This window comes from Haliaeetus albicilla, chromosome 3 (assembly GCF_947461875.1).
Source record: "Haliaeetus albicilla chromosome 3, bHalAlb1.1, whole genome shotgun sequence".
NCBI lineage: Eukaryota > Metazoa > Chordata > Aves > Accipitriformes > Accipitridae > Haliaeetus > Haliaeetus albicilla.
In genome coordinates this window covers 44,897,007-44,921,232 of record NC_091485.1, presented here as the reverse complement: position 1 = coordinate 44,921,232, position 24,226 = coordinate 44,897,007, and the positions used below count along the sequence as shown (strand labels likewise).

The 24,226-nt window shown below is 40.9% G+C and overlaps 1 protein-coding gene across 4 annotated transcripts in view; it reads right to left on the bottom strand.

Annotated features, from left to right (window-relative positions):
- PKIA (cAMP-dependent protein kinase inhibitor alpha) overlaps window positions 1–21,827 on the bottom strand; it is a 45,504-nt gene extending 23,677 nt beyond the window's left edge. Inside the window, exons 1-2 of one of the 4 annotated variants that reach the window (XM_069779553.1) lie at window positions 21,589–21,827; window positions 4,054–4,159 (exon numbers count right to left, since the gene is read on the bottom strand). The gene's annotated coding sequence lies outside the window, so the exon portion shown is untranslated. Of the gene's footprint in view, window positions 1–846; window positions 980–4,053; window positions 4,160–21,588 lie in introns of those variants that run through there. The other 3 variants (XM_069779554.1, XM_069779552.1, XM_069779555.1) reach the window with 3 other exon arrangements.
- Window positions 21,828–24,226: the final 2,399 nt, after the last annotated feature.

The following is a 24,226-nucleotide window of genomic DNA, read 5'->3' as shown; positions in this document are numbered from 1 at the left end:
TGAGCCTATAGGCTACTTCCAAGAAAGCATTCACTATAGAAACAAAATTACAAGTTTTTTTAAGATCGCACCACATTATGCAGCTGAATTAATGCCTCTCAGAAGAGCAAGAAGTGCCAAGGATGCAAGCACGTTGCAAGAGGTGACATGTTTGTTTGTGGGTTTACTCTAAGCATTGATTAGCTTGTTTAAAAAGTAAGTACTCCACAAGAACAGTAGGTAAAACTAAGCCACTTGCCCATATGCAAGTAACATGCCAAGTTTGGGTGAATGAACACAGTATGTAGAAACTCATATTTTTAGCTTCAGGTGACCAACACAAGATACTACAAAGTACCTCATGCTTCAGAAATTACTAAGAACTAACCTTTTTAAAAAGTATCTTGGGATAAGTAGTGAAATAAACTAACAAACCCAAGCCTCTTATCACTTCTGAAAAGTTGACTTAATGTAATGTTGAAATGTAGGACACCACCCATGAAATTTGAAGATATAGTGCAAACTTCAAGACTTAAGTTGATGAAAAAATCTCTGTGATTTCAGCTGAGTCAGAAATTCACCCATACTGTAAAAAACATCAAGGGAAGAAAGCGGGGCGGGGGGGAGGGGGTGTGTGAGAAGATAAAGACATTTTTCTTTTTACTACTAAGCAATTAATGCCCACATTTTCTAACATGACTATTTACAATGGATTAAAAGCTTCACTGAACATATGCTTCATAGGCAACCTTCAGGTAAGTAAATTTTAACTTTTAGTGCAGTATCTTTGAAATTTACCACCCCAATCACGAAAACTGATCTTTTCTACCCTTCCCTTGAACAAAATTTTCCATTGCTATTACATACCTTATACCTACAACCTCCTCATGATCCAATAGAAACAGCACCAGTATTTTCAAACAAATAGTACTGATATTTGCATAACAGAAAATATTCCATATTTGTGTTCATCACAGACTCCAGTGAAATCAGAGCTGAACTAAAAATGGAAAGACAAGAAGTGTCTTCATTTCAGAAAAGCTTTTCAGCACAGTCTGAGTGAAATAACATTCAGATAAGAGAGATCTTAACCATACCCTGCTCAGCCTCAGTGTCTTTCTGTTCTAAATCTTTCTTTCCAAAATGCTCCTCCTCCCCCTAAACAAATTGCTTGTTAACCCTTTGTCAGGAATATGTTTAAGTATGACTTTCAGAATCAAGCAGTATTTTCCCCCTTTTGTATTCTTCCACTCTTCTTGCTTAATGCCCTACAGGGATTATTCAAATATTAATACTTGAATATTAAAATCAATTAAAATTTTAAATATTTTATTCTATTGTTAATTATTAGATATAAACTTTTAAAAAAGTTTAAACATGCAAAACACTGAAAAAAAAACAAAACCCAAACCCAAGAATCTGAAAGGCTAATTGAAATGGAAAACTATTTCCCCAGAGCTGACCTTTGGATGAAGACTCACACACTCCAGGCACTTCACTTGTGTGAAGCACTGCTGAATCCACATGTCTTGACACATGTCCCCTCCTTTCCACAGAGCTATTTTGCATGATGTCATTACTGGAATAACACATTTGTATCCACACAGCAGTGATCTACATGTGCCAAGATGCTTTTTGGGAATCACTACAAATCTTTTAGCCATTTGACTTGTATGCCAAATGAGGCAAACTTATCTGTAAAGTCAAAGGGAATTTGGCTATTTGCCTGAAACTCCATACACATCACATTACATAACATGATGATTTTTAGGTCCATTAAAGCTATTTTTAAGTAAATTATTCTCCTCTTTGGCATACCTCAGTATACCATTTAAGAGACTACCAAAGCTAATGGGTTCAACAGAAAGTAAACCCAAACATATTCAAAGTTTTCCCCACAAAAGAATAAAAAGGGAGGGGACTCCCTTTTTAAAGAATAAAACAGAAGGGGCTTTTTTTTCCTTTTCTTAAACAAACAACTGGACTACAGAGAAGGTGTAAAGGTATGCAGATTCTCCAAGTCTGACAATTGAAAGACAATATTATTTGAAGACAGGATTAAAATGAAGAGCTATGCCATCCTCATGACAAAAAACAGTAGCACAGGAAAAGGCAGACACTATATTCACCTTAGGAATATAAGCAGAAAGAATGGGGTTCGTTTATTTTTAAAAAACAAACAAACAAAACCCCCACACTCACAGGAAAAACACAACCACACCTCCCCCACTCATCACACACAACACCAAACAAATGCTTCTTACCCAATGAAGCTTATTTGAAACATTTTCAGCCAACTTTCTGGTTAAATGATAACTTGAAGAAAAAAGAAACAAACCCCAAAAGACCACCACACACACACAAAAAAACCCCAAACCCCAGATAAACTGAACAAAACAATCCACCACCTCTAATTTGATTAAATACAGATGGTGATTACATTGCCAACAAAGGCAAACTGTTTTAGTCTGATTATTAAGCATGTAATCAAATACTCCAGTGAGCTCTAACGTTACTGCATAAAGTTTTTATGAAGCTGCATAGTGTTATGTCTTTTAGATGTTACAACAGTAACAATCAAGTATTTCAGAGTTAAACCTTACGACTCAAGACAATTTTTGCTCTGTTCAGCTTCATATTAGGTTCGTTCTTCCACATTCTTCCTATTAATCTTGGGCACTCTAAAACAACAATAATAGGGCAGAGGAGCTCCAGAGACAGAACCATGCTTGATACTAGATAAGGAGAAGGTTCTTTCTTAGAAACAAAAGGCTGATGAGGTACATCTAGAAGAATAAGTAGCTTCACGTGCTTCATTAAGAAAATTACTCTCAGTATACTATTATAAGGCTGAATATCTTTTTCCTTAAAATACGCAAAGACAAAAACATGCTATGTTGCAAGGCTATTTTTATTTGCTGTCAAGAAGTGTCAAAAATATTGTGTTGATCATGGTTAATACCAAATTGATCAGCATAGAATTTAGCAGCTATAATCCTATGCTAGTTTTGTTGTAAGAAAGCAAGAATTATAAATAGGCAAAAGCAAAGTTAAACTACAGTAGTGCAGGATGATTAGACAAAAAACCTGTGCTCTATATAAAGAGATTACTTCATGTTATGACACTAGGAACAATACCAGCAGTTGTTGAAAGTAAATATATTTCAGTAGAGGAAGCTACCAGGTCTCCAGGAGCAGTGTTGACAACATTCACAAAAGAACCACGCAGAAACCCCCAACAAAATAATTAACTTCTACACTCTTTGCTTGATTTCTGTTGTTTCTTGTCCCATACCAGTACAATTTGAATGATATACAGTTATTAATTTAAATTAATATACTTCCCAGGGTTGCTTTACATTTCACAGATTTCAGCACGTGATGGAGCTTTTCTTGAATAATTTTTTATGTGGGTGGATTTGCTAGAAGCATAGGTTTAGTTTGCAATGCCTGTTGTCACATATCTGTGTTTTTCTGCACCAGAGTAAGGTACATTAAACAATGACAAACTCATTAACACCTAAATATGGAATTGCTTGTTTGGTTTGCATTTCATTTTCTTAGTGAGAATTTCACTTTGTGTGGCAGCGTACAGAAAACAGAAGCAATCTCTTCACAGAGAACACTATGGTCATGTCTTACAGGTTCAGGAAAACACCAGCTTGCCATAGCTCTGTTCCTCACGTAGAAGTTTGAGAACCATATCGTCTTGGCACTTGAGTATTATTCTGCTGCAATTGGACACTTTCTGTGGGGCAGGTCTAACTGAAGCTCTGTCTATTGCGTGATCTTAGATCAGCTTATTCCTGTTAAATAAGCACTGAGCGACAGAAAAGCTTGTCTTGTGCATAACACTGACAGCTAGGACTTCCAGAACTGCTCATATATTTTACTCCAAAGTCAACTAAAAACAACAAAAATAATCTAAGGAGCATGACCTAGGAGTGGAGGCTTCCTATTTTTCAGCACACAAATCGTAAGACTGCAGAGTCAGGCATCCTCTTGTCAGCAAAAAGGCACAGGACCAGAAGGAAAGCAATTATGCTTGTACACAATAAACCAGTTTCAACATACCTTTTATACTGGTGGTTCTGTCCTCTGCTTGGACATGGTTTCAGGTTCCTTGAGGTCAAGGACAGTTTGGAGTCCAGGTCTCCTCCTTCCTTCACATGAGGCTATTCTATGGAAGATGAGCAATGAGATTCTCTTCTTCCCCATCTCCACACAGAAGCTATTAAGTTAAACTCTGACCCTGAGTCAGGACTGATAGGTCTATACGGGCACACCTAGTAAATCAACAGATCTCTTTGAATCGTAGAAAAACTTGGGCTGGAAGGGACATCTGGAGGCTACCAAGTCCAACAACCACTTGCTCAAAGCTAGGCTATCTTTAAACTTCAGTCTTGTTACTCAGGGACTCCAGATCAATTTTGAGTATCTCCAAGGATGGAGGTTCCCCAGGCACTTTGGACAACCTGTACCAGTGCTATTCCATTCTTGCAGTGAAAGATTTTCCTTTCATGTAGTTGGAATTTCTCTCATTGCAACTTGTGACCATTGCCACCTACCCTTTTGTTGTACACCTCCAAGAAAAGTCTACCTCATCTCCATAACCCTCCTTGGGTAATGCAGTTAAATCTCCTTGTAGTGTCTTCTCTACACTGAACAAACCCAGTTCCTTCAGTCCCTGCTTGTACATCATGTGCTCCAGCCTCATAATGGTTTTGGTAGCCTCCACTAAACTTGAGCTGGTGTGTCAATATCCCTTTTGTACCCACTGGTCCCAATGACCGCAATGGCACACTGCTGCCTCATTCTTAGTGAGTTTAGGATCAGAGAGTCCTAGTTACCAGATCATAAACAGTCCTAGGTGGGAGACAGATGGTATGCACGTAGAAAGAGTCTGGCCAGCAGTTCTAGATGCTTATAGTTTCTAAATAAAATAGGAAAGATTAACAGTCTTGAATTCAGTCTCCTAAAAGGTACATGTAGTTCCCAGATATTTTCTTGGCTCAAGAGTCCAGTTTCATTAAAAGCACTGTAGAAACAAAGGGTACTGGATGACAGTAACATTGTTTAATTCCATTGTTTAACTAGTGAGTTAAAAAATAAATTTCCATTGTTTAACTAGTGAGTTTTAAAAGTTGTCACTATCACCATGTCATAGGTGAAATACAGCCCTCAACTTACACACACAACTGAGTCTTGACAAGATGATTACCTGACATTAGTTTGGCCTACTCTAGACTTGCTTGTAACTGATATATTAAATACAAGTAACTAGATATTTTCCTTTTAATCACACATGCACAGAGTTTATAAAATCATATTTTAGCTCTCTACTTGCTGGAGGATAAGAGCACAGGTTTAGACTAAAGTTGATACTCCTTCATATCCTGGTACAATTCAAAACGTTAACATTACAGGCCAAAGCGATTAATCTATAAAGGATTAATCTATAACACTAATCCACAAAGGATGAGAGTTTTAACTCTTCACAAGGCAATCTGTCCTCTCAGCTTGTGGTCTCAGGCAAGGACTACCTAGATAGCTGCTCACAGGCCTAAAACTTAAGCAGACTGCCTGCATGAACCAGGCACTGAAAGATCCAACTGTGAGATCAAGACAGCATGTTTTAAATTACAGGCTGTGTGATTAGGCACAGTGACGGCCACCTTCTCTTCTGGAGAAAGACCTGTTAATTACTTTGCTGTCTGCCTTCTGCTGCCATTTCTTGTCCTGAAGGACAAGCCACCCTTTACCTCCTTCTCTTCCCCCTGCTCAGACTTCAGAGTCTATTTCCCCTTTGGAAAAGTGGACCATATCTACTCCTCCACTCCCCAGATACCAATATTCAATTAGGAACAAGCCCCTTGATATTTTTTAAGCCCAAAACAGTGCTACAGATTGAGTAACCATTAAGATTTGATTAATTAAGGTTGCAGAAAGTAGAAGTATAATCTGATACAAAATTAATGCAAAGCGTTCTCAGGATACCAGCTTTAATTAACTTTACTGGAGAATTTTCACTGGTTGAATTCTCATCAGATTCTACCTATACAGTCAAAAATATTTAATTTCTCAAGAGAAGATGAAGATTTGCACATTAACTCCTACATTTGCAAGAACACACATTCTTTGGCCTTGAGCTTGATGATAGCTGAAACAGAAACACTGCTATGTATTTTGCTACTAACACATCTACTTACTCTACCTAATAAAGTCTTACATGTACATCTTATCTACAAGCTGGGTAGCATACTACAGGAGGCAGAACGATAATCTCCATTATAAACCAGCACACAAAAGAAGGCCTTAGGAATACACAGGGTCAGCAGGCATTGAAATAAGACCTTATCTTAAAATCAATTTTTGAAGTAGTAAAGTAAAAAAACAGTAAGAAATTCCATCTGTTAGCAGCATCTGGAAAAAACAACATCATAATGCATTTTTGCAGCAAGGTTTCCTCATTAGTATATTGTAATTATGAACTTTTAAAGCCTTTGAGGGAGTTTGTTTTTAAACTATGAATTTGTAAAAGAAGCTAGGAAAAAAAGCAATAGATGTATACTATGAAGCAATACTCAGACATATGGTCCAGAGCACAGAGCTGACCTTCACATCTGTCCTTTGAGAGAAAACAGAAAGAAAGGGGAGGGGTACAAGAACAGAGCAAGCTGGAACTGCTAGAGGCTGAAGACAAAGGATTCTACAAAGGTAACTCATATGGAGTTCTGGCTACAGCACTGAAAAACAAGTAGTTTATAAATGAGGGATTTTTTTTGTTGTGTTGTTGTTGTTTTATATCTTTAAAAGCTGCTTCTCAGAGACTCCTCAAAAGATCTTACTCATTATAATTGGTGACCTTTTTTTGCATTTCTTCATCTTGTGTTTCTCATGCCATTTTCAATAATTAATTTGAAAGACCCAGTCAGCATCCTCTGACTGCAACTTATACAAGAGGTTCTCTTCATGCTAATAGATAACATGCATATGGCACAGCTGGCAGTCTTCTGTTTTCACAGCAGTCAAGTCTTCATTATATCTACTACAAGAGAAGTAGGGAAGATAATGTGACATTAAGCCCCCCTCTTGATTTTTAGGCAACATGCTGATGTCTGGAAGAATCTTACCCTGTTGTAGATGGAACAAGGAGCTGTAACAGAACAGACTGTACCAAAGTTCAAAATGAAAAAAAACAAACAAAACCAAACCAAAACCCAAAACCAAATAAAACAAAGTTCGTATTGTCCAGTACAAACAAAGTAGAAAGAACCAAGACACACAATGTAACCACAAGGAATTAATGAGGTGTAAAACATTTAAATGAGGCAAACAAAGTGATGAGTCATATGGAAAGAAACAGAAATGCACAGTTTCAGCGTTTCAACAGTTTGCCAGATTTCCAGAAAAAAAAAAGATCATTTTGGAGGATTTAATAGGTAAATTTGCAATGAACATGAAGACAGATGCATTACATATAAACAGCCAAAAAAGCAATAGTCATACAGGTCTTTAAGATGGCCTGGGAGAACTCTTAATCCTCTTTGTGCTGTCTTTGAATTCATCTAACAAACATGCTTAGTGAGCCTTATGAAGAGGTATTTTACAGTATTGTTGACAAATGTGCTATATTTAAACAACATTCTGACTACAGACACTTTTGAACAAGTAAACTTAATTTGTATTTCTTTGGTTTCACAGTTTTATTTCAAGAGAAAGATTGAAAGTTTGTGTGTCAAGCTAAGTTATCAACAGGAAAACAAATTTTTCCATTGGTAAAATATGGAAGCTGTATGAAATCACGTAGCTCTCCAGATTTCTTTAGAGCACTTCTGAATTCTTTTTCTACTTTCTACTGTAGAAAAGTTTCCCCCTTGCTTTTCTTTCTTGGTGTCAGGGGAGGTCAGGGAGGAGAGAGAAAGGTAAGAGAACACCCACAAATACTGCAAACCATTGCAGAGACTGAGCAAGAAAGGGAAAACCAGATACTCATTGTCAGATAGATACTCGTTGTCAGATAGATACATATCTGTATTTTCTGAGCAGGTAAGACTTTTGTAACTACTCCATCTTTTAGAAACCTTTTCGCAGTGAATCCAGAAGTAGCTGCTTACAGTCTGGGCCGGTACTGATCTGAACACCACCATGAATGAGTTGGGAAGACATTCATCACACCTATGTGACAGGTACAAAGAAGTTCCAGTGGGTAAGACATAGGTATGAACTTAACACATCATATGTTCTGCTGTAACTGTCTACCACCGTGTTGCCTGGCGTCTAGAACTAACTAGCAAACGTGGCAGGTAACATACAAGAGGTGTTTGAGTTGGCAGACATCAAATAGCATTAACTTCAGTTTTCACTGAGTAAAATACACTATTAAGCTGATTTCCTTTAGACAAACTTATAACCTCCAAAATGTATAAAGCCAGCACATCAGGGTCTCTTTGACAGGATCTTTTTTTCATTAACCATCAGTGATTTGCATTCATTATAAAGCTGTCCTCCAAAGCTATAAGTGAAAAGTATATTGCTTTTTCTACTGTTTTGCCTGGGATTCATATCACATCAATAGACCTTGGTAACTAAGTTATTATATTTATCCTTTTTTATAAAATATATTATATTAGCTTTCTTTTGACTCCTGTAATTTCCTTGCTATTCCAAAATATTCAGTGAAGAGTACAGGAGCATGGAAGAAGGAATGGTGAACAGTTTACTTTAAATTTGGGTGGCACTGTTGGGTGTTTTTTTGAGCAAATTGTACCCAACAATGTGGAACAAACAAACTCCACCCTTTTTGGTAGCTTATATAAGCATAGCAACAGAAACAGACTAGCAGATTTGTCACAGATGTCATTAGAAGATGAGAAGGATGCCATAGAAGGGCCACAGAAATAAGTGGACTTCATCAAAGGCTTGTAGAAAAATCTCCCTTGGAGATAAAAACTCTTTCTTGCCTATGTCTTCACCTAAGAAGCTTGAGGAAGGAGTCAAAATTATTTCTGTGGTTATGTGAAGTATCTTGTCAGAAAGGTACTTCAAATGGTGAAGACTACAAAGGACAAGCTGGTAAACTACTTACTTTCTGAAATGGGTTATTTGAAGTAAAGCCATTTTAGCTTCCTCACAGCACCTGGCAGAAAATTTGCATGTTGAGACAAGCTTCATATGTGTAAGTATGTACTTCTCCTTCTGCTTCAGATAGATGAGAAAACACCAAGCACATCCTCTTCCAAGCAATTGTGAAAATAGAAACTACTTGCCAAAACAGGTATTTTCAGCAGAAGGCTAGGGCTAAGGCATTATTGTCTGATAGATCCTGCTGGAGCTGCTCCAGCAAATAAAAGGGCTAGAGTATTGCTCAGTGCAGGTAGTAGAGTAGCTTCTGTCATTTTGAGATGCGAATCAGCTCCCCAAAATGCTTGCCTGTAGAAAAAGCAGCAAAACATGCCAGTCAGTGAGACCAAAAAAGAGATCCTGGTTACGTTCAAGTTGCATGTTTCACAAGTACTTTGCAGACTTGTCATGATTAAATGTCAGGATGAGACCTAGGCATTCCCATTCTCTGCATCACCGTTGCAGTTTCCATGGAAAGGACATGTACTTGTGCACAGTCCAAGTAGGTGTGCTGTGTATGATCCAAGTGCAGATGGTGAGGCACTCAGCTTGGCATTTTAGAGCTTATTCCAGTCTCGGTTTATTCCTCTTGTGTTCAGAGACAAAAGGATTTTCAGAGGATGACAAAGGATCCTTCAGGAACAACAGGTTATTGTCAGATATAGTTGTGTGCAGATTACCCAGGTGAAACCAAGCAAATGACTACAAAAGCCCGAATGCGTTTTCCTTAAGTTCTACGTGAAGCAATTGAAGCAGTCAGTAAATAGGGAAGGAGAGACATAAAGAGAAAGCGACCTATGTTCTGCTTTGGTTAGGTTTTGAATGATAAAGCACTTGAAGGAAGACGACTTGAATTAAACTTGTGAATAGTTTGTCCTTTCAGTTAACAGACAAGCCAGCATTCAGCAAGGCCTTGCTTGCAATCTTCCTTATTTATAGAAGCACATGGATATTGACTTCATCTGTCTCACTCTCAGATGTCATCCATACCACCTTAAATAACCAATAATTCTGGTCAAATATGCCTAAAACCACACTCAAGGGTAGGAGAGAAGAGACCCTTTTCACAGACAGCTGATTATGGGGAGGTACATAACAGCCACTTCAACAATTTTTCTTTCGCCTTAATAGGCTTCTTTTCTATCTCTTTTTGTACTTGATCATTTGTAAACTGAAGACCTCTGATTCAATGCTTTCAGTAGCTGAAAGGATTTTAAGAATCTTCTCTTCTGATTCCCATTTTACATGTTAACTTCCCACAATTAATGCCTCTTTCTTTAGCTTGCTTTTAGCTTTCAAAGGCTGCTCCTGCCTGGAATAAACCTGTATGCTTTGCTATTTAATCCTACAGAATCTTTTCATGCTTCCCTGAATACTTTTTCATTTAGTGATACATCAGCTGGATTGAATACAAACAGCCTCCATGCCAAGGGTAAGATTTTAGCTTTAAATGAGCTGGCTAGTTGCAGAGAAAAGTAGGAACCTAAAAGAAAAGCAAAACAAAAAACCCAACACAGAAGCCTTTGTTCCTCAATTTATAAGAAGTCTTTATGCCCAAACTATAAAACAGAAGCACCTGACTACCACCCAAATACATATACAGGCAGAAAAGAAAAAGGATAGGAAAAGTTCAGAGTAGAGATCACAGCTACCTTTACTTTTGGTTAATAAAATTTTGCTATTACTAATCTTTATAAAAGGAGCTACTTCTTCCCTCATATTGGTCTTGCACTCATTAGTTCCACAGAGAAGGCACTTTGTGTGGATGAGGAGGGAAAAACTTACCCACAGGACAAAAAACTGACACATCAACATTAGTATGCATATACAAATAATAAGTTTTAAGTCCTATAATTGACTTATCCAGAAAGACCCTCACTAGATTCACCCTCCCATTCTTCTGGTGACAGTTAACTCCTATTTATGTTATCCTTTCCAACCTGTTCACATCTATGTCCTTACGCAAGAATCTCTTAAGAGAGACAACCCTTGGTGAAAATAAAAGCCTAGTATTTTGGCCACTGTTATCAGAATGTTAATTACTTACATAAATTACCACTACATAGGGAGAATCAACAAAATTGAGGTGCTAAACTATAACTTCTCTTGGATTTTCACATCACACCTTAACACAGAATAAACACATGAAGAGAGTAAAACTATTGAAAGCCTCTACAACCGTTACTATGAAAGCCATCATACTCCAAATTATTTCTGTATATCTGCCTTCCCTGACAAGGCCTTCAAATGTGCTCAGAGAATAGAGATAAATTAGAACACTTCACTGGAATTACTGCTCTCTGAGCAGAACAGGAACACTTCAGAAAGGGGGATGGGAAGTTGAAGTTCTTCAACAGAACAATCGGCAGATATGAAGCACGTAAGTGTTCAAGAAGAGTGTCACAGAAGGAATATCAGTTGAAAGACAGATCTCGCAGGATGCATAGAAAGCTTCCACTGTTTTCATCAGTTTGAACAGAGAAAAGCCAGACAAATTGGCTGAAAATCTGGTCTGCCTTAACAGCAACCACATCAAGGGAAAGTCAAGTAAACTATAAGGCTTCTAACAAGAGAATTTATTTTCTAAACAACATTCACATTACCTACTGGGAAATGGCAGGTAACCCACAACAATTCCCAGACCAAGTTTTAGACTTGTTCAGAATTGACACAAGCCAAAAATGTACCAAAATATTTGGCAACAGTTTAACACTCTTATATGAAACTGTTCTAGTGCTCAGCCTTATTCACAGACACTGTTTAACTTAAAGCAAAGATTGCAACTCTGATCCTGCTGATACAAACAAAACCCCTCAAAACCCCCATACTTGTCACCAAAATTCGTACAAGGAAAGAATTATGAAAGGACATGCTGAAGACCAGCCCTGAGAGGAGAGTGTAATGAATCACTACTAAGCACAGAAACACCTGCAACTGCTCCTCTCAGGAGGAGCTGTATAGAAGAGCTTACTTGCCAAAAGCACGCCTGGACACCAAAACGAGGTGCTCAGGTGCTGCCTGAGGCTCAAAGAAGACACGACATTCAGTAATTGGCTCAGATCACACAGCCTGGAAAGCAGGGGAAACTTGCAATGTTTTTGGCACTTATTCCTCCCACTGTAGTAGGAAATTAATGCAACATACCACCACAAGAAGATAAGCAGTCACTTGGATGCTGACCCCAGAATAATGCTAAAGTTTTCTTTTTTCTAGAATTCTGCCTTGTAGTTTGCTTAAGAAATCATATGCATTTAAGGTAGGCACTCTTAGTCTCCAAATAAATGTATAAACATATTTATAAATGTCTTGATCTCAGCTGGGATAGAGTTAATTTTCTTCCTAGTAGCTGGCATAGTGTTATGCTTTGGATTCAGTATGAGAAGAATGTGGATAACACACTGATGTTTTCAGTTGTTGCTAAGTAGTGTTTATACTAAGTCAAGGATTTTTCAGCTTCTGATGCCCAGCCAGCAGGAAGGCTGGAGGGGCACAAGGAGTTAGGAGGGGACACAGCCAGGGCAGCTTTCCCAAAATGGCCAAAGGGGTATTCCGTACCATGTGACATCATGCCCAGTATATAAACTGGGGCAAGCTGGCTGTGGGGGGTGGATTGCTGCTCGGGCACTAACTGGGCATCGGTCAGTGAGTGGTGAGCAACTGCATTGTGCATCACTTGTTTTGTATATTCCAATCCTTTTATTATTCTTGTCATTTTATTATTGTTATTATTATAATTATTAGTTTCTTCCTTTCTGTTCTGTTAAACTGTTCTTATCTCAACCCACGAGTTTCACCTTTTTCCTTCTGATTCTTTCCCCCATCCCACTGGGTGGGGGGGAAGTGAGTGAGCAGCTGCATGGTGCTTAGTTGCTGGCTGGGGTCAAATCACAACAATAAAATACCGTGCTATCAAGAGAGACTCAACTATAAACTGAAAAATTTTACTTACTGACAAAATTCCGTAAAAAAATATACTTGCAAAATCAGTACCAGTGCCTGGCTTAGACAGACCAAGAAGGGTAGAGGAGATGGAAGAACAGAAATGTTAACGAAGAGTAGACTTGGAGAATCTAGTAAACTTACACAAAAAAACATTTGCATAGTGTGTTGTCCGACTAGAAACGCTGCTTAAGAAGCAGAACTGCAGTCTGTAACGGATGAATGACCTTCAAAAATTGCTTCTATGAGGCACAAAAGTGATAGGAAAGAGAATTTTCTGCTTGGAAGGAAATAGCATGGTTCAGCATGCTGCAGCAGTCATCAGAAATCAGTACCTTTTTCTGGAGATTAGCATAAATAACTCCCTGATCTGCAGTCTTATCAGCTATACCACTGTGGGAAAACAATGTTTAAATAACAGCTTTCAGCCCTGACTTGCAAATGATGTCAATGAAAATGGAAGTGCTGCAAAGTGTTTTGAGGTCTTCCATGATGAACGGTGCTACATAAATAATATATTTCCCCAGTATCTGAGAAAAAGAGAATAACAGAAATGCCTCCTCTTGCTCTTTGGTCACTACAGCAATTGCCTAAATGTGCAGACTTTTACAATTGATAAGTATCTTCTTCTACAGTGACAATTAGCTAATGCATCATACCATGCAAAATATTTCCATGCACTTGCTTCCTTATGTACTAATGAAAACATTCCCCATTATTAGCTTTCTATATATTAAAAGCCTATTGTTACATGAACATATAATGAATACTCAAGCATCCGTGAAGAAGTGATGTTACATGCTTAAGTTTCTTATACAGTATCTATGTTCCTCTGGGTGCACAGCTATCATGTTCATCTTCTATAAATACCCATTCAAACTTTATTTGTTCTGGAGGTGCTCTGTGCATGCATTGGGGATGAGTGAAGGCTTTGCACATGTTTTTCACCATTTATCAGTGCTTTTGTAAAATTCAAGAGAATATAGCCATTTCCCTAGTCAGGCCCTAGTAGTACCACATTAGGCATAGATACAAAAATTACACTCTAAAAGGACACGTAGCAGTGGTGGCATTATTTTTGCACATTGTCGCTCAGAGCAAATGACACTGGCATTATACAATTCTTTACTACCTTATAATATTATAGCTGCCATTCAACAGATTAACATCTGAACTCCCTGCAGGCAAATAAACACATTGGGGGGGGGGGGAGGTGTTCAACAAGACCTCTAGCTATTCAGAATAACTTAAAGGACTCCCTATTTGGGATAAATATTCTGCTTGGAAAAGGCTTTGGTGTTTGTCTAAGAATTGAATGTAAATATTAGTCGCCTGTATATAAAAAACCATATGATAAAATGGGCTTACTTGACTGACAAAAAGCTGTGGTTTCCTTAGGCTTTTAAGGCATGCCGTAATCAATTTTGATAAGCTATGTCTCTTTTTCAAGTCATACAGCTTCTATATTCATGCATACTCCGTTCACATCTCTTATCACGCTTTGACTCCATGAGACCTTACAAATAACAATTACTTAAAATGCAGCAGTCTATTTTTAGTTTGTTTTTTTTTTAGCGTTTCACATTATGCCTGCCTCTTAGAGTCTGAAATTTTTTCACATGCTCCAATTCTTACATGCATTAAGAAATCCTATTCATTTTTATTTTCTGCTTGCCATGTCTGAGCTCACAAACATTAGCCCAAATCAGTAAAGCTGCCATCACCCCACTATTTTAGAACAAGAGTAACGCAAAACAAAGGGTTTATGACTGAATCTCCCTTGCTCTATAAGGCTACACACTACACTTTGCTCTTTCTTACATTTAAAATACACATTTTTGACATCCAGCTATCAACTTTTATGTCTCCTGCTAATGGCACGAGTTCCTTCCAGGCATACAAACATATTGTTGTACTGAACCTACAATGAAAATGAACCTAACAGGGACACAAGAGATCAGCCCAAATGAAACATGTAATTAGTAACTGGAAAAAATATGTTCAGTAAAAAGAAACTGGGAAAGGAATGGAATAGAAATAGAAATTATCATGCTACTAAACAGAGTTCCTAAGTTCTGACCATTGCACATCAGAAATATATTTGCAGCAAGTATATAAAAATGTGACAAAGAACGAATCAGATATGGAATAGAATCTATGTATACAGAAAGTGTAAATAGACCAAAATGACTGTTCTTGAGGAAAAAGAGAATGTGATAGATGTGCGAAATCATGACTGATTTAATGAGAAACTGAAAAGGAAACAATTGTTTAACATTTCTCACATCATGACAATTAAAAGGGGCCCCAACTAAATCATTAGGCAGCAAATTTTAAGGCAAAACAAAGATACTTACTTCCTTAACACTCTACATGCACTGAATCATATAACTGCCAAAGATACTGTACAGGCTGAGAATCTAAATCAGATCAATGAAACACATATAGTGAGGACACGATACCCTCTGCAATTAAATGTAATAGTACAAACATTACTTCATGCTCATGGAACTCCTAATCAATGCTGGGCACCAAACACTGGGAGACTGTATCAAAAGATGATTACTCCATTTAATTTATGCATTACTTCTCTAAGCATCCTTTACTAGAATTTTGCCAGTGGTCTTATTTTAATAGCAAATTTATATTCTTACAGGCTACGTCTATAATGATATGCCACACAGCTTTTCTAGTAAGAAGAGGGTTTTGTCCGTCCTATACAGCTTGAACAGGCATCTGACAGTCACCGTTCTAGCATGAACAACTATTATTTAATTTACTAGCTATTCTAAACCCAACCAATGCCATCTGTCATGCACCACAGGAAAAAAAAAAGTCTCCATATGTATTTCATTTAAAAAAAAAACAAACCACAAAACAAACAAAAAAGACACTTACCCTAATAGTTCTTAAGAGTTTTTCCTAAACTTAAATACAACGCGTCTTTCATTCCTTTTTTTGTTATATATATTTTGCAGTGTATAATAGTGTTTTCTTGGAATTCACTGGCAACATGCAGATATCAAGAACTTTCTATGCCTCAAGCAAGCACCTTGGGAAGTTTGAAAGCAGCAGAGTCTGTTTATCCTGATTGCCCTTTTAAATTTACATCTCAGTGAAGTGAGAATGATAGTGAACTGCCATTTAACATCAAGAATTTTTCTTGGTCCACTTGTGGATAGATGATTTCAAAGTAGCAGTACATTTTTAATTTCTACTTTGATGAGATTAGACAAAAAAAAAAAAAAAAAAAAAACCCACACAAGTAAAGACAAATCTAGAGAGTTACAGACCAGAAATATTCGGGAGAACTCTAGAAATTCTTTGAAAGCAAAGTTGAGAATCCAAGTGACTCATTAGATTGGACAAAGAAAACAGGGAAGTGATGGAATATTTGTTTACCTAATTTTCAGTTTAGAACTGACTTTTCCATGGAAAAAAAATTTATTAGGAGACATTCTTGATCAAGACTCAAGTTCTGCTTTCTTTACTTTCCCTAGCTTTGAAGTGTGAAAACTCTGCTTTTGAGCCTTGGCCTGAAGGGAGTTCACATCAACTGTGCTCAAGGCTTCTGAGCATAGAGAATTTTTGCACTCACACTTTTTACAGTTCTTTGGGTTGATCAGCTACCCAAATAGCAGTGGTCATTTTCACAGAACACCTTGTACAAGATTCACTGACAGCTTTCTCATTAAGCATCATAGCTTTGACTGTCCTATGAAGTTTACCTCTCTACTACCTACAAATAATAAGTAAGTAGAGATGCTAAACAGGAACCAATTTAAGGCTGCTGCTGAAGTAATAATATCCTTTACCAATATGATCCACAGTATTTTAAGTGAGGTTTAACATGTACTATAAACAGTATCATGGAAGGACCATTAATAAGTATCTGTGCTATTTTAAAACAACAGGTGGTGAGATCGTTTCACCACAGTTATGTACTCACCATATGTGTAAGTGGAAATTCTGTAGGAGGTAGAAGGCAAATGAGTGAATAGTTAGCAAATATATATATTATATAATATATATAATTATATAGATATATTAAGATGTATATGATCTCATTAAAGCTGCAGCACATTTTACAGGCTAGCTAACAGCTGCCAAGATAACTTTGATATACCTTTGGGTCTTTTGGAACAGTTTCTAGAACAAAGATGTGACAAAAAAAGCAGTCAAATTAAGAGAAACTAAAATTGTATGTTGGAGTTAGACCTATTTGCCTACCACATCTGATAAATCACTGAGACATTAGTGCAAAAAGGTATGCATAATTGTGCAAAGACCAGCCAGTTGCTTTAACATACTTCTGAACACAGTGAAGGTTAAATTGCCACCCATGAGTCCTGTAAAGCTGAAGAACAGCAGTGTAGCCAATTTTAAAATTAATTTGAATAAAGTTTAGAAAACAAAACAAATTCTGCTAGAGAGAACTATACCCTAGCTGACACGGAAATTCTTCCAGTGCAGCTCTTCTGCAGAGTTCATGTTTTATACTTGGTTCACCCAGAGAAGAAGGGCAGAGATACCCTGGAATCATTTTACCACCACAGAAATGCGACCAGCTCAGAAATGCAGCGTATCTTTGGTATGTTAGGGAGGACAAAACCCACTATCATATCTTATTGGTTCTACCATAAGAAATAAAGGAAGAAAAATAAAATTATTTGATCTGGCATTTGGCTGGGACATTTGCATCAACCTCCTATAAGAGAGTCCATTTTGTGTTACTTTCCCCTCTGATATGTTTATATTTAAAGACAGGAAATATATACTGGAAGCGCACACTTCTTGTACAATCAGATCCTTTCTTTTATAATGTTGTTTCAAAAGAGTCATTTTGTAAGAGCATACAATATGAAGACTTTCTTGAAAATAGTCCTCATTGCATCATGAAACTAATACATATAAATGGATTCATGCTGGTGTTGCTGTCACATGCAGTCCTCTTCAAGAGAGAGGCTTAAATCAGCTTGGTTTTGTAAGAAGCATACATGAACTCTGCATTTCTATCTCCATATTTCAGATATTAAACTCAGGGGCTCATTATCCGGGTTGTGAAGTGCTGACTTACTTGATTAGGTCAAATTCAAGACAAAAAGATGATTAATGCCTGTCTTGTTCCCACCACTAATATATTATAAATGGATGAAACTCTTAGTTCTCCTTAACAATTGCTACCTTTGCAGTTGACTGGCAACTCACATAAAGATCTTCTATTGACAATAATTAAAGAGTCCAACATGAAATCCATCTGCATAGTCGGAGACAAAGTTTAAGTCTATGCCTGGAATTTATTTCTCAGGTGGAAATTTTTTCTCACCTAGAAATGTTAACTACTGCATATAAAGGGCATGCATTTGGAAAGTGTCAATACATTTGTTCTTCAGAAGAAAAAATGGTATCACTACTGTTAAAATACTCTTGATTGTTTGCACATGCTGAAGTACATAGTCTTAAGTTCACTTTATAATATCTGTCCACTCACATCCTGCTCAAGCCTTTCTTTAAGGAATTCTTAATACAGGGAAAATAATCCAACTCAAAGCCTAGTAACAACATAACTGAAAAATTACATGCTTGCTCTGGAATGCGGTTATTTCAGCTAGTTCAAACAGCACGTAGAAACATCAGCTTTAAACATGCTCATAATAATAGAAAATATATTAACTGAACTGTTTCATTTCAGCTCTTGGAAAGGACCACAAGTGAAATCAAACCTCTGCAACTTCAAGTGCATTCAAGGTTACTGGGTTTTCCAGTTTGTTCTCCTAAGGAAACAAGTCTTACGCAAACAGACCCATCTGGCCCCTACTCATAAATTTGGTCAAATGAACCTGCTGGTTCAAAGGCTGTCTGCGGCCTAGAAATCTCAAAGATAATTAAGCTCTTATAAATTTGCAGAACTAACCCAGATGCAGAGTTTCAAAATAGCAGACCCTCTGAGGAAAAGGCAGCTAAATCTCGGCTGCTACCCAGTCTGTCTGGCATCAACCAGCTGGCCAACTAGGCTGTTCTTCTAGTCAGCGGGGCTGTCGCCCCCAGATTAACCACAATAATGATGCTTTTCTTTGCTTGGCAGAGGTATGGAAGTTACTGTAACAGAAGGAGGAAGAGGAGTTCTGGGAGAGAAGTCTGTAGGAAGTGGATTTACATGAGTTACACCATTGAATTAAATTCACACTGATCATTAGATACCCATTTTTTTTCTGTGGACACATGCACTCTTGCATTTTACATGATTACACCATCTGTCTTTGGAGTACACATAAGATAAAAACAAAAGCAATTCAATTTTTCAGAGTCAAACTAATCAGATGTACATTCACATCTACGATAACGTACAGCTCTTGGTCAACGAACTCCTTCATCCCTGCCACCAGACTGTTTTAAAAAATGTTAGCCAACAGTCTTTTGAAACATTATTTAGGTTTGCCTGGAAGCACAAATGGCTAAATTTACTGTGCTAATGTTGCATCAGCATTAGCGAGTACTCATACTACTTTGTATTTGCAACAACAGAATGGGAGACCATTACTTGATGCCCTCTTCAGTGAAGAAATTGACTTTATATACAATGGGTGGACTAATAGGAGAAGTATCTGAAATCAGCTACATAGTTTCTTCTTCCAGCCAGAGGCAATTAGAGGAGAAATCAGCAAATGACTACAAGATTGCAACCGCTGAGACAGCCATCCATCCTCTATTCCAGAAAGGAAAAAAACAGTAGAGATGTCATACTCAGACTCCCAAGTGTTTTGCAGGAACAAAATAAACATTTGGTAAATGAAAGACACAGGTTTGGTGGAATGGGATTTTTTTTCTAGCTATGCATACATTGGATGTACGCATACATTTTTATCTACGCGTCCATTGGATGTGCCATGGAGTGCTTAAAAGCAACAAGCTTACACTGGGTCATAGTTGAATGGCTGTTCCAGAGCAATGATTTGTCTGCAATTCACCAGTCACTCTTTGTTTCAGCCTTATGAAGCCTCAACTGTCTTCTATACACATTTCCTGTAGCCATCGTTCGCCTTCTGCGTACCCAGCAACAGTACTGAGGCAAATACATGTATTTAATTAATTCCCTGAAATAACGACAACAGGCCAATCAACTGCCTGTTACCTCCCTAAGTATTACTTCTATCACTCTAGCATGTGACCAGAGGCTTCAACCACAACTGGGCATCCCACAACTGTGTGAGCTGCTCTGTGAACACATAGGATAACAGGACCCTTTAAGATGAACGTACAAGTAAATAGACATTGAATAAAATAACCTTCAGCTTCCAATATCCTGCTTCTTTTTTTTCAGCAGGAACAGATTAATACCCTATCCCTTTCTTCCCAGAGGCACAATCATTGTTTTTACTTCCAAACCAAACCGCATAGAGCCATTAGCCATTATACAAGCAGATAGTGCTCATTCTAATGATCTGCCTCTGCACGCCAACCCTAGCCTCCTGTATTGACAATCCTGCTTTAGAGCAACCTTTTTTAGAGTGGAACAAAGGAAAAACATAACCAAAAATCACCAGCATATCAGGCAGAGAAATAGCCCGGGCAGATTTTTCCCTCCTCCTCAATTCCAAAAGGCCATTCACCTAGCGCTAAGACCTGCGTACGTACCACAAACAGCGTGCAATGTCAGCGGCCAAGCTACAATGCTGCAGGTACTCTTGTTTTTCCACTTCTACAGGTGATACGAAGGAAGAGCAACTCACTAATTCTTCCATTTAGCAAACAAAGGCATTTGAATTTAGCTGCTATTTAGTTTGTCTAGATGACAAAAATGGAAAAAGGAAAAAAACAACAGCAAAACCCACAGACAGAAGTCCCCGAAAAAGTCAACAGAATCCATTTTGGCATAACGGCTGGTTCTCCCTTTAGTTTCCTGCGAAGCGACTTCCAAACCCAGGAACGCGAATGAGACGACATCCTTTTTTGCTCCTGTTCCCCTGAAGCCCTTCTGCCCTGCGATGTCCTCCCCGCCACGGGAGGAGCGCACATCGGCCCGGAGGGAGCAGGAGGAAGGAAGCCCGCAGCGCGGTCCTGCACCTGTCGCGGTGCTCCTCCAGCCCTTCCCGCTTCCGCGCCCGCCCGCCGCTACGCCACCGACGAAATGCCCCCTCCACGCCAGCGAATCCCTTCTGGCAAGGGTAAAGAAGGCAGCCCGGGCTGCTGAGCGGACAGCTGGCACCGAGCCACCGCACATCCCGGCCGTCAAAGACGAAACGCAACGCTGTGGCGCTTCTGAGAGGGCAGCCCTTCTGCTTTTGGGGGGAGCCACAGCAGGAAGGAGAAGGGAGCGACCCGCCTGAGCGCAGCCCCAGACCCTGCCCTGCGCGCACGCAGCGCGGCGGCTTCTTCCCGGGCCGCCGGCCCGGCCTTCCCCGCGCTCGCCGCGGGCAGGCGGCGGCCCCGGCCGCCGGGCGAGCCGAGGCGGGCGGCTCGCAGCGGCAGCGTCGCGGCTCCCCGGCCGGGCAGCGCCGCAGCGCTCGCCGCCCGCCCCCGCACACGCCCCCGGCAGCTCCCGCTCACCTTTCCAGCGACCGGCTCAGCGCATCTTCCTCCCTCCCGCAGCGGCTGCTCCTGGCGGCCCGCAGCCCCTGGGCTCGGCGGAGCGGGGTAGCCCGGCGCTGCCCCTCCCTCAGCCGGCGGCGGCTCCCGCTGTCACCTCACCCCCACATCCCGCCGGCGGCGGCGGCGGCAGCTGCTGCTCCTAAATTCACGGCGCTCCGGCGGCATGAAGTCATCCTCCCCGCCCCCTCCCCGGGCCGCCGCACTCCGCTCCCGCCGCGGAGGGGGAGACGGCCCCTCCGCCCGGCCGCCCGAGCCCCGCGGGGCCCTGGCGCTCCACCCCCACCCCAGGGGCCGGCCCTCCGGCGGCTCTACACGCACCCCGCTGCCCCGGAGGCTGGCCGGGGGGGCACGGTTCCCGGGCGGCACGGCTGCGGGCCGGGGCTCCCTCCTGGGCACGGCTGCAGGATGGGCCGTTCCGCCCCGCGCCAGCCTTCCCCTCTCGGGAGTCCCCTCAGCGGGCTCTGGGGAGCGCGGTGCTCCCGCCCAGAGGCCGGCGGCCCGCGGCCCGCTCCCGCCGCCGCCCCCCCCGCCGCGTCCGTCACCCAGGCCTCGCCGCCCCGCCCAACCCGGTCGTACCGGGCTAAGCGGCGAGGAACGGGGGAGGGCGGGCTCCCGCAGCGCTGCAAGGCCGGAGCCAAGGGAGAGCCTCCCTCCGGGAGAGGTGTGCGTGCGTGTCTCTGTTTTGAAGGAAAATCCGCTGTAATCCTCGTGGCTGCGTGTGGGCGCCCGGCTCTCCCCCCTCCCCTCCCGGCCTCAGGGCACGCAAGCGCTCCGCAGCCTGTGCCCCTAAAAAAATGCAGCTCTTTTGGGGTGGAGGGGAGTTTCTTTGCCAGGGGCTGTTGCTCGGTGCTGGGGAGGGGAGAGCAGAGGAAAGGCAGTGTGCTCAAGGTCGCCAGGACACACTTCTCCCTTACCAAGGGCGTCCTGATATTTTTAAGATCCACCAGCAGGCAGCACGTCTATTTTTGTGAGTTACAGAGTGCTGTGCACGTACTGGGTAACAGGCAGGCTCATAAGGAAGGCTAGATTCCTGTCACAGTTCACAGTCCTGCAAACCCATCCCGTGTGCAGGACGAGCACGGCCGTGCTGCTGTGAAGTAACGCCAGGCAGTCTGGTTCTGACAGATAACGCGTGTCGCCAAATCGCCGTAGTCAGAGCTCTTCGTATTTCACGAGCAAGGCAGGGTTGTGTCTGGTCAAGAAAAGTCCTGCCGGACAAGCTCCCAGGAAAACACAAATGCTGCGAGCACAGGTGTTTCCAAGGCGCTGCGCCTGCTCTGCTGACCGGGTGGCCAAGTGGTTCCTCAGCAAGGTTTTGGAGTAGACCCAAGTTGGAAATGTTGATGTTTTCCATGGTGGTGAGGTCTGAAACAGGAGAAGAGCTGCTTCAGCGGCCTGGGTGTAGATAGGAAGGTTGTCTGTAGCAGTAGAGCAAAGCAGAAAAGGGGAGACGAGTCGCATTAAGGTAAGGATCTTAATCTCCATCTCTCAGATGAAATATAAAAACTCTGAGCCTGAGTTCCCTTTTGGAAATTCATTGTGTTTACTTCTATAGTGGTTATGGTAAGGCTTTTTATTGTGCCAGTGTCTTTGATTTGATTCCCTGTATCTGTGCAGTCCTACAGTTGCGCTAATTTTGGGCTGCTCCTGTTTACTCCCTGCCTTGTGCCTCTTCTATTGATTGGCATTGCAGACCTGAATGTGCAGCGCTGGCAGCATTTCAAATACAGTGATACTTAATCTCTGTTTACAGTGCGTTAGGTTAGGTGATTAAAGGCTCATCTCCACGTACACAGAGAAGCTCAGGGGCATGTGGGCAGGCCGGGCAGCCCCAATAACCGGGTCAGAGAAAGGGAACCCCTGCCCAACCCCTCCCAGGGCTGTCCCAGGGGACCCTCAGCCCCATGGGGCTGGGGGGACACCCAGCAGCCAACCAAAAAGCTCTATGCGCCGCCTCACAGATTGAGGGGGTTGCTGCCTAGGGGTACGGGACACATTATGGGGTGCATAATAGGGAGAGCACTTGGGGATTGTACAAGGCTTATTATGGGATGTTTAGGGCAAGAAACAAAGGTGGGGAAAGGAAGGGATCAAGGTGCTATGGGAATGAGCGAGTGTGGGAGAATAGTGGGATGAGGGGGTAAATAGGGCTAGTGCTGTGTAAACAGGCTGCTGCTGAATACGGGTGTCTGGCTATGCCCTGCACCTGATCAGCGCAGTCTCTCCTGTCTTCTCATGAAACTCTATTTCTAACTCTTTTACTGGGTGAGAGGACTGTGTGCATGGGGCGGGGAGTGGGGGTGTAAGTGCCAGCAGTAAGGGTCACACCTGAGGTCATAGGGACCCATGCCAGAGAGGAGGACAGGATTACACTGTTCATGCCATCTTGTGTTTGCTTGAGTGTTTGTGTCTATGTTGATCTGTGTGGTTGGCCATGTGCATATTTATATATATATTTACATATACATAGTGTGTGTGTGTGTGCCTCTTAGGAATATGTGCTCAGACTTGCTACTGACTAGACCTAGGAAAATGGAGCCGTGGCAGCGTCTCTTCTATTGGGCTACCTGCTTCAGCAACTCTTAACAAAATCCAT